General features: G+C 37.0%; 1 long non-coding RNA gene across 1 annotated transcript; it reads right to left on the bottom strand.

Annotated features, from left to right (window-relative positions):
- Positions 1–315: 315 nt before the first annotated feature.
- On the bottom strand, positions 316–5,839 carry LOC141567275 (uncharacterized). The gene is made up of 3 exons (XR_012489804.2): positions 2,907–5,839; positions 1,918–2,409; positions 316–1,305 (listed from the first exon to the last, which is right to left on the bottom strand). It is a non-coding gene; the product is annotated as an uncharacterized LOC141567275 (long non-coding RNA).
- Between the last annotated feature and the right edge of the window lie 1,544 nt (positions 5,840–7,383).

The raw sequence follows: 7,383 nt of genomic DNA, 5'->3' as shown, positions 1-7,383 counted from the left end.
CAATTTTTTTTTAGTTGCAGGGGGCAGAGCCCACCATCCCTTGCGGGACTCGAGGAATTGAACTGGCAACCTTGTGGTTGAGAGCCCCGCGCTCCAACCAACAACTGAGCCATCCGGGAGGCAGCTCAGCTCAAGGTGCCGTGTTCAATCTTAGTTGCAGGGGGCAGAGCCCACCATCCCTTGCGGGACTCGAGGAATTGAACTGGCAACCTTGTGGTTGAGAGCCCACTGGCCCATGTGGGAATCGAACCGGCAGCCTTCGGAGTTAGGAGCACGGAGCTCTAACCGCCTGAGCCACCGGGCCGGCCCCTCATATTCTTAACATTTATAAAATTTCTCAACAGTATGAATTCTCTATGGTGTTGTAAGGACTGTATTGAATTTAAACATCTTTTCATATTCCTTACGTTCATTATGTTTTTCACCAGTATGAGTTCTCTGATGTTGAGTAAATTGATATTCATTACTGAAGGTAATTCCACATTCTTTATGATCACACCATTTCTAATTAGAGCAAATTTTCTCTCAATTTTGAAAAAGAATGGGTTTATGATATTTCTTACATGAAGTTCCTATTACGAATTATGTGTTATAAAATGAGAGGATGTCTATAAGTGGTCATTTTTGTAGATAATAATTTGGGTTAAAAAAATCCTTTGAGATACCTGGCACCTCTCAAGCATGCTTTCACACATTTTCAGTCTTTTCTAAAAATAGAGGCCCTAAGGTCAAGTGTATTACTTCTTAATCTGATTCTTTAATTCCTAGATTACATATTTAGTGTCCACTCTCCTTAATTCTGAGTACAAAGGCTATTGTGGCAATAGAAGAAACTCCAGAATTAGACTGGTACATCTCTAGTGGTATTAATGGCATTCTCAGAGGGACTAGTTTTACTAGTAGGCTAGTTTTGTGCAGCTTATTACTTACAACCTTTCAATTATCTTGTAATCATACAATTTCCCATATGAATATCCTCCCAGTTAAAAATACCTGTAATTGTTAGATTCTGGCCTTGAACACTGACTAGATTGACTACATAAATAAACTAAAAGATTAAAAAAATCAAATAATGCAGAAAATCATTTGTACTGATTTCCTAGGGCTGCTGTAACCAAGTACCACAAATTTGATGGCTTAAAACAAAAGAAACTTGGGGCTGGCCGGGTGACTCAGGCGGTTAGAGCTCCATGCTCCTAACTCCGAAGGCTGCCGGTTCGATTCCCACATGGGCCAGTGGGCTCTCAACCACAAGGCTGCCAGTTCAATTCCTCGACTCCCGCAAGGGATGGTGGGCAGCGCCCCCTGCAACAAAAATTGAACATGGCACCTTGAGATGAGCTGCCGCTGAGCTCCCGGAGGGCTCAGTTGATTGGAGCGCATCCTCTCAACCACAAGGTTGCCGGTTCGACTCCTGCAAGGGATGGTGGGCTGTGCCCCCTGCAACTAGCAACAGCAACTGGACCTGGAGCTGAGCTGCGCCCTCCACAACTAAGACTGAAAGAACAACAACGTGAAGCTGAACAGAACCCTCCACAACTAAGATTGAAAGGACAACAACTTGACTTGGAGAAAAAAAGTCCTGGAAGTGCACACTGTCCCCCAATAAAGTCCTGTAAAAAATAAAATAAAATAAAAGGCTGAAAAAAAAAAAAAAAGACAAGCTGCGGATTGGGAGAAATATTTGCAAATCACATTTCTATGAAGGACTTTAATCCAGAATACATAAAGAACTTATAAAAAACAACAAACCTTGTGACAAAGGAACCAAGAATACACAATGGGGAATAAATGGTTTAAAAAAAAAAAAAAGAAAGAAACTTATTCTCTCACAGTTCTAGAGGCCACATTATAATATCAAGGTGTTAATAATACTTCACTCCCTCCAAAGGCTCTAGGGAAGAATCCATTCCTTACCTCTTCCAGCTTTTGATGGTTATCAGCATTCTTTGTGGCTATATCACTCCAATCTCTCCCTCCATCTTCACATGGATGTCTCCTCTTCTTTGTGTTTTCTTCAGTCTCTTATAAGGACACTTGATATTGGATTTAGGATCCACCTGGGTAACCCAGGATGTTCTCATCTTAAGATCATTAATTTAATTATATCTGCTAAGACTCTTTCAAAATAAGTTAACATTCAGAAGGGCCAAGTTTTAGGACATGGACATATCTTTTGAGGCCACTATAGCATTCAATAAAATTCAATACATAATTCTGATTTTTAAAATTCTTAGGAAAATTTCTTTACTTGGAAAAATACATATTAAAACCTACAAAAAATCTACAGTAGAAATTATATTTGATATAGAAATTTTACATGTATTTTATTTAAGATTGACAATAATATAAGGATGCTAGCCATCACCTCTACTGTTTAACATGGTGCTGAAAGTCCTGGCCATATCACTATAAAGGGAAAAATGATATAAAAAGAAAGAGATAAAACTATCATCTAGAAAAACCAATGTAAACAAAAGACAAATTCTAAGAACTAACAAAATATATCAGCAAATTTTCTGTAATAAAGATCAACTTTAAAATATTAATAGTATTTCACTACATTATCAATAGTAGAAAATATTAAAAATATATCATTCACAATTTCAAAAAAGCTATAAAGCATTTAGGAATTATTAATAACTAAGAATATACTAGATCTCAATGAAGAAAAATATAATATACTTTTAAAGAACAGAGAAGATTATAAATAAACATTCTATGCTTAGATGCCATTCATTAATATAAAATATAATCTCCCCCAAATTAATCCATAAATTAAAAATCATTGACATCAAAATTCCAGTTGGATTTTTAAGGCAACTAGATAACCTTAATCTAAAATTTAACAGAAGAATAAATATCAATGAATTTTAAATCAACACAATAAATAGGAATTGGCTTACATGACAATAGGAGGTGAGAAGCCCCCAAATCTACAGTCTGAAGGCCTGAGAACCAGGAGAGTTGCTGATGGTGTGAGTTCCAGTCTGACTCTGAAAGCATTAGAAATTTAATGTCCCTACATCAAAGACCATCAGGCAGAGAGAGTAAATTCTCTCTTGCTCAGCCTTTTGTTCTTTGTGGACCTTCCACATTGGAGAAAGCATCGGCTCTACTCACTCTGCCAGTTCAATGTTAATCTCATCCAGAAACACTCTCACAGACATACTTAGAATAATGTTTAACCAAATACCTGGACACCTCATGGCCCAGGCAAGTTAACATACAAAATTAACCATCATAGTATGTCTTTGTTCTTAGGAAACAGGTACATGAAAAATTGCAATATGAGTGTTATGTTTTTAACTGACCATAAAATCATTTAACATTTGTAAAATTCATGTAACATTGCAAAAAATATTTAACACTCAACCTCTCTTTATAGATATAGATATATAGATATAAATATATATCTCCATGTATATTTATATATAATATGGCAAGTGTTAACAATTAATGATCCTTAAGTGAAGGATATATGAATGTTCATTGTCTTATTCTTGCAAGTTTTCTGTAGATTTGACGTTTTTCAACAGTTGAAAAATCTTGAGAATCTGACTCTTATTTTTCCCACTGCTACCACCTCGGTCAAAGTCATCAAAATCTCTTATTGGGATTACTGAAATAGGCTTTTATTGTATCTTCCTGCTTTTATCATTTCCTCCCTACATTATGTTTTCAATATGCAGCCAGACTGACTTTAGCTATATCACGCCTGTCGTGAAAAGAGAAGTTCTAGCATCCTGTTTCACTCAGAGTACAAGGCAAAGCTTTACCATACCAAAACCCAAATTGTCTGGTTCTCCCATTACCGCCCTGTCCTCATTTCCTACTGCTGTCCTGACTATCCTTTCTCTGCTTCAACCATACCAACCTCTGTGCTGTTCCTTAAATACACCAAGTACACATCTTCCTTAGGGCTTCGCCTCTAGGTTTTCCCCTCTGCCTGAAATATATTCACCCAGAAAATCGCTTGGCTAACTCTCTTGCCTACTTCAAGTCTTTAATTTAACTTCCTAATGAGACCTACCATGACTATCATTTTTAGCTATGTAATATTACAATGTGTACCTCCCTCCCATCCCTCACAGATTCTTGATCCTTCTAATCTCTTCTTCCCTTTCTTTGTTCTAAAGCATATATTATCTTCTCCATATATAATTTGCTTGTTATTTTCTTATTTATTGTTTGCCTCTCCTTCTCATAAGAAAAGTTCCTCAAATGTTGGGCTTTTTGTTTATTTTGTTCAGTGATATATACCCATTGCCTAATTGGGTGTCTAGTACATAACGGATGCTCAATACATATCTATTGATAAGACAAATTATTATAACGAAATTTATATATTACTTTTGGGCTGAGATTTAAAAAGAGAGAGCCAAAAATGACTCAACAGTTTACTGCTTCAGCAATGAAGACAATAGAGTTGCCTTCAATTCAAATAGGAAAGACTGTGAGGAGAGCAGGTTTGTGGGAGAAAAATCAAGTGTGTGATCCAGATATATTAAATTATAGATGTAAATCAGTCATTCCTAGTGGAAATATCTAGTTTGCAGTTAGATGTATGAGTCTGCACTTTGAGAGAAATATATAGACTGGAGTAATAAGTTTGGGAATCATTGGCATGTAAATATTACTTAAAATCATAAGACTAAATGATACTGCCAAAGGAATGTGTATAGATAAAAGTAGAGAACAGGGCTAAGGACTAAGTCTTGGAACACATAATAATAATAAACACAAAATAATAATAATAAAGGATTTTGTCAGTGAAAAAAAAACATGGCAAAGTGAACAGACAACAGTTAATACAGTTGCCCAGGGCCAGCCCGGTGGCTCAGGAGGTTAGAGCTCCATGCTCCTAACTCCGAAGGCTGCAGGTTCAATTCCCACATGGGCCAGTGGGCTCTCAACCACAAGGTTGCCAGTTCAATTCCTCGACTCCCGCAAGGGATGGTGGGCAGCGCCCCCTGCAACTAAAGATTGAACACGGCACCTTGAGCTGAGCTGTCACTGAGCTCCTGGATGGCTCAGTTGGTTGGAACGTGTCCTCTCAACCACAAGGTTTCTGGTTCGACTCCCACAAGGGATGGTGGGCTGTGCCCCCTGCAACTAGCAACGGCAACTGGACCTGGAGCTGAGCTGCGCCCTCCACAACTAAGACTGAAAGGACAACTTGACTTGGAAAAAAGTCCTGGAAGTACACACTGTTCCCCAATAAAGTCCTGTTCCCCTTCCCCAGTAATAATAATAAAAAACAGAATACAGTTGCCCACCAAATTCAATAACCTAGAAGAAATGGACAAGTTCTTAGAAACATATAGCCTTCCTAGGCTGAACCATGAAGAATTGGAAAATCTAAACAGACCAGTAACCAGTAACGAAATTGAATCAGTCATCCAAAACCTTCCCAAAAGCAAAAGTCCAGGACCAGATGCTAGTGAATTCTACCAAACCTTCAAAGAGGATCTAATACCAATCCTGCTCAAACAGGACTCCCTAACTCATTTTATGAGGCCAACATTACCCTGATACCAAAACCTGGTGAAAAAAGAAAACTACAGACCAATATCTCTGATGAATACAGACGCACAAATCCTAAACAAAATTCTAGCAAATCAAATGCAACAATGCATTAAAAAGATTATTCATCACGACCAAGTGGGATTCATCCCAGGGGCACAAGGATGGTTCAACATACACAAATCCATCCATGTGATACATCACATAAACAAAATAAAGGACAATAATCATATGATTATATCAATTGATGCAGAAAAAGCATTTGACAAGATACAACATCCATTTATGATTAAAACACTTAATAAAATAGGTATAGAAGGAAAATACCTTCACATAATAAAGGCCATATATGACAAACCCTCAGCTAATCTCATAATTAACGGTGAAAAACTGAAGCCCTTTGCTCTACATTCAGGAACACGACAGGGCTGTCCCCTATCACTTCTGCTTTTCAACATAGTGTTGGAAGTCCTCACCAGAGCAATAAGGCAAGAGAAAGAAATAAAAGGCATCCAAATTGAGAATGAAGAAGTTAAATTGTCACTCTTTGCAGATGACATGATGCTATATATAGAAAACCCTAAAGACTCCACCAAAAAGCTATTAGAAACAATCAACGAATACAGTAAAGTTGCCGACTACAAAATCAATGTACAAAAGTCCATTGCATTCCTATATACTGACAATGAAATCTCAGAAAAAGAAATAAAAACAATAATTCCTTTTGCAATTGCAGCAAAAAGAACAAAATACCTAGGAATAAACTAACCAAGGATGTGAAAGACCTATATGCTGAAAACTATAAGACATTTTTAAAAGAAATTGAAGAAGACACAAAGAAATGGAAAGACATTCCATGCTCATGGATTGGAAGAATGAACAGAGTTAAAATGGCCATATTACCCAAAGCAATATACAGATTTAATGCAATCCCCATCAAAATCCCAATGGCATGTTTTAACGAAATAGAACAAAAAATCATCAGATTTGTTTGGAACCACAAAAGACCCCGAATAGCCAAAGCAATCTTAAGAAAAAAGAACAATACTGGAGATATCACACTCACTGACTTTAGCTTGTACTACAAGGCTACAATAATCAAAACAGCATGGTATTGGCAGAAAAACAGACACATGGACCAATGGAATAGAATTGAGAACTCAGAAATAAAACCACATAAATATGGACAGATAATTTTTGACAAAGAAGCAAAAAACATACAATGGAGAAAAGACAGCCTCTTCAATAAATGGTGCTGGCAGAATTGGAAAGCCACGTGCAAAAGAATGAAACTGGATTGCTATCTGTCACCATGTACTAAAATTAATTCAAAATGGATCAAAGACTTAAGCATAAGACCTGAAACAATAAACTGCATAGAAGAAAACATAGGTACTAAACTTATGGTTCGAAGAGCATTTCATAAATTTGACTCCAAAGGCAAGGGAAGTAAAAGTTAAATAAATGAATGGGACTATATCAAACTTAAAAGCTGCACAGCAAAAGAAACCATCGACAAAATAAAGAGGCAACCAACTGAATGGGAGAAGATTTTTGCAAACAATGCCTCTGCTAATATCCAAAATATACAAGGAACTCATGCAACTCAACAACAAAAAAACAAACAACCCAATTGAAAAATGGGCAGAGGACCTGAATAGACATTTCTCCAAAGAGGACATACAAATGGCAAATAGATGTATGAAAAAATGCTCAACATCACTAATCATCAGAGAAATGCAAATAAAAACCACAATGAGATATCACCTCCAGCCAGTTAGAATGGCTATCATCAACAAGACAAATAGTAACAAGTGTTGGAGAGGCTGTGGAGAAAAAGGAACCCTCACACACTGT

Source organism: Rhinolophus sinicus, chromosome 5 (genome assembly GCF_057876585.1).
Source record: "Rhinolophus sinicus isolate RSI-liver-muscle chromosome 5, RSI-T2T, whole genome shotgun sequence".
Taxonomy (NCBI): domain Eukaryota; kingdom Metazoa; phylum Chordata; class Mammalia; order Chiroptera; family Rhinolophidae; genus Rhinolophus; species Rhinolophus sinicus.
Note: the sequence above shows the minus strand (reverse complement) of the source record. Positions and strands in the feature narration are given on the sequence as shown.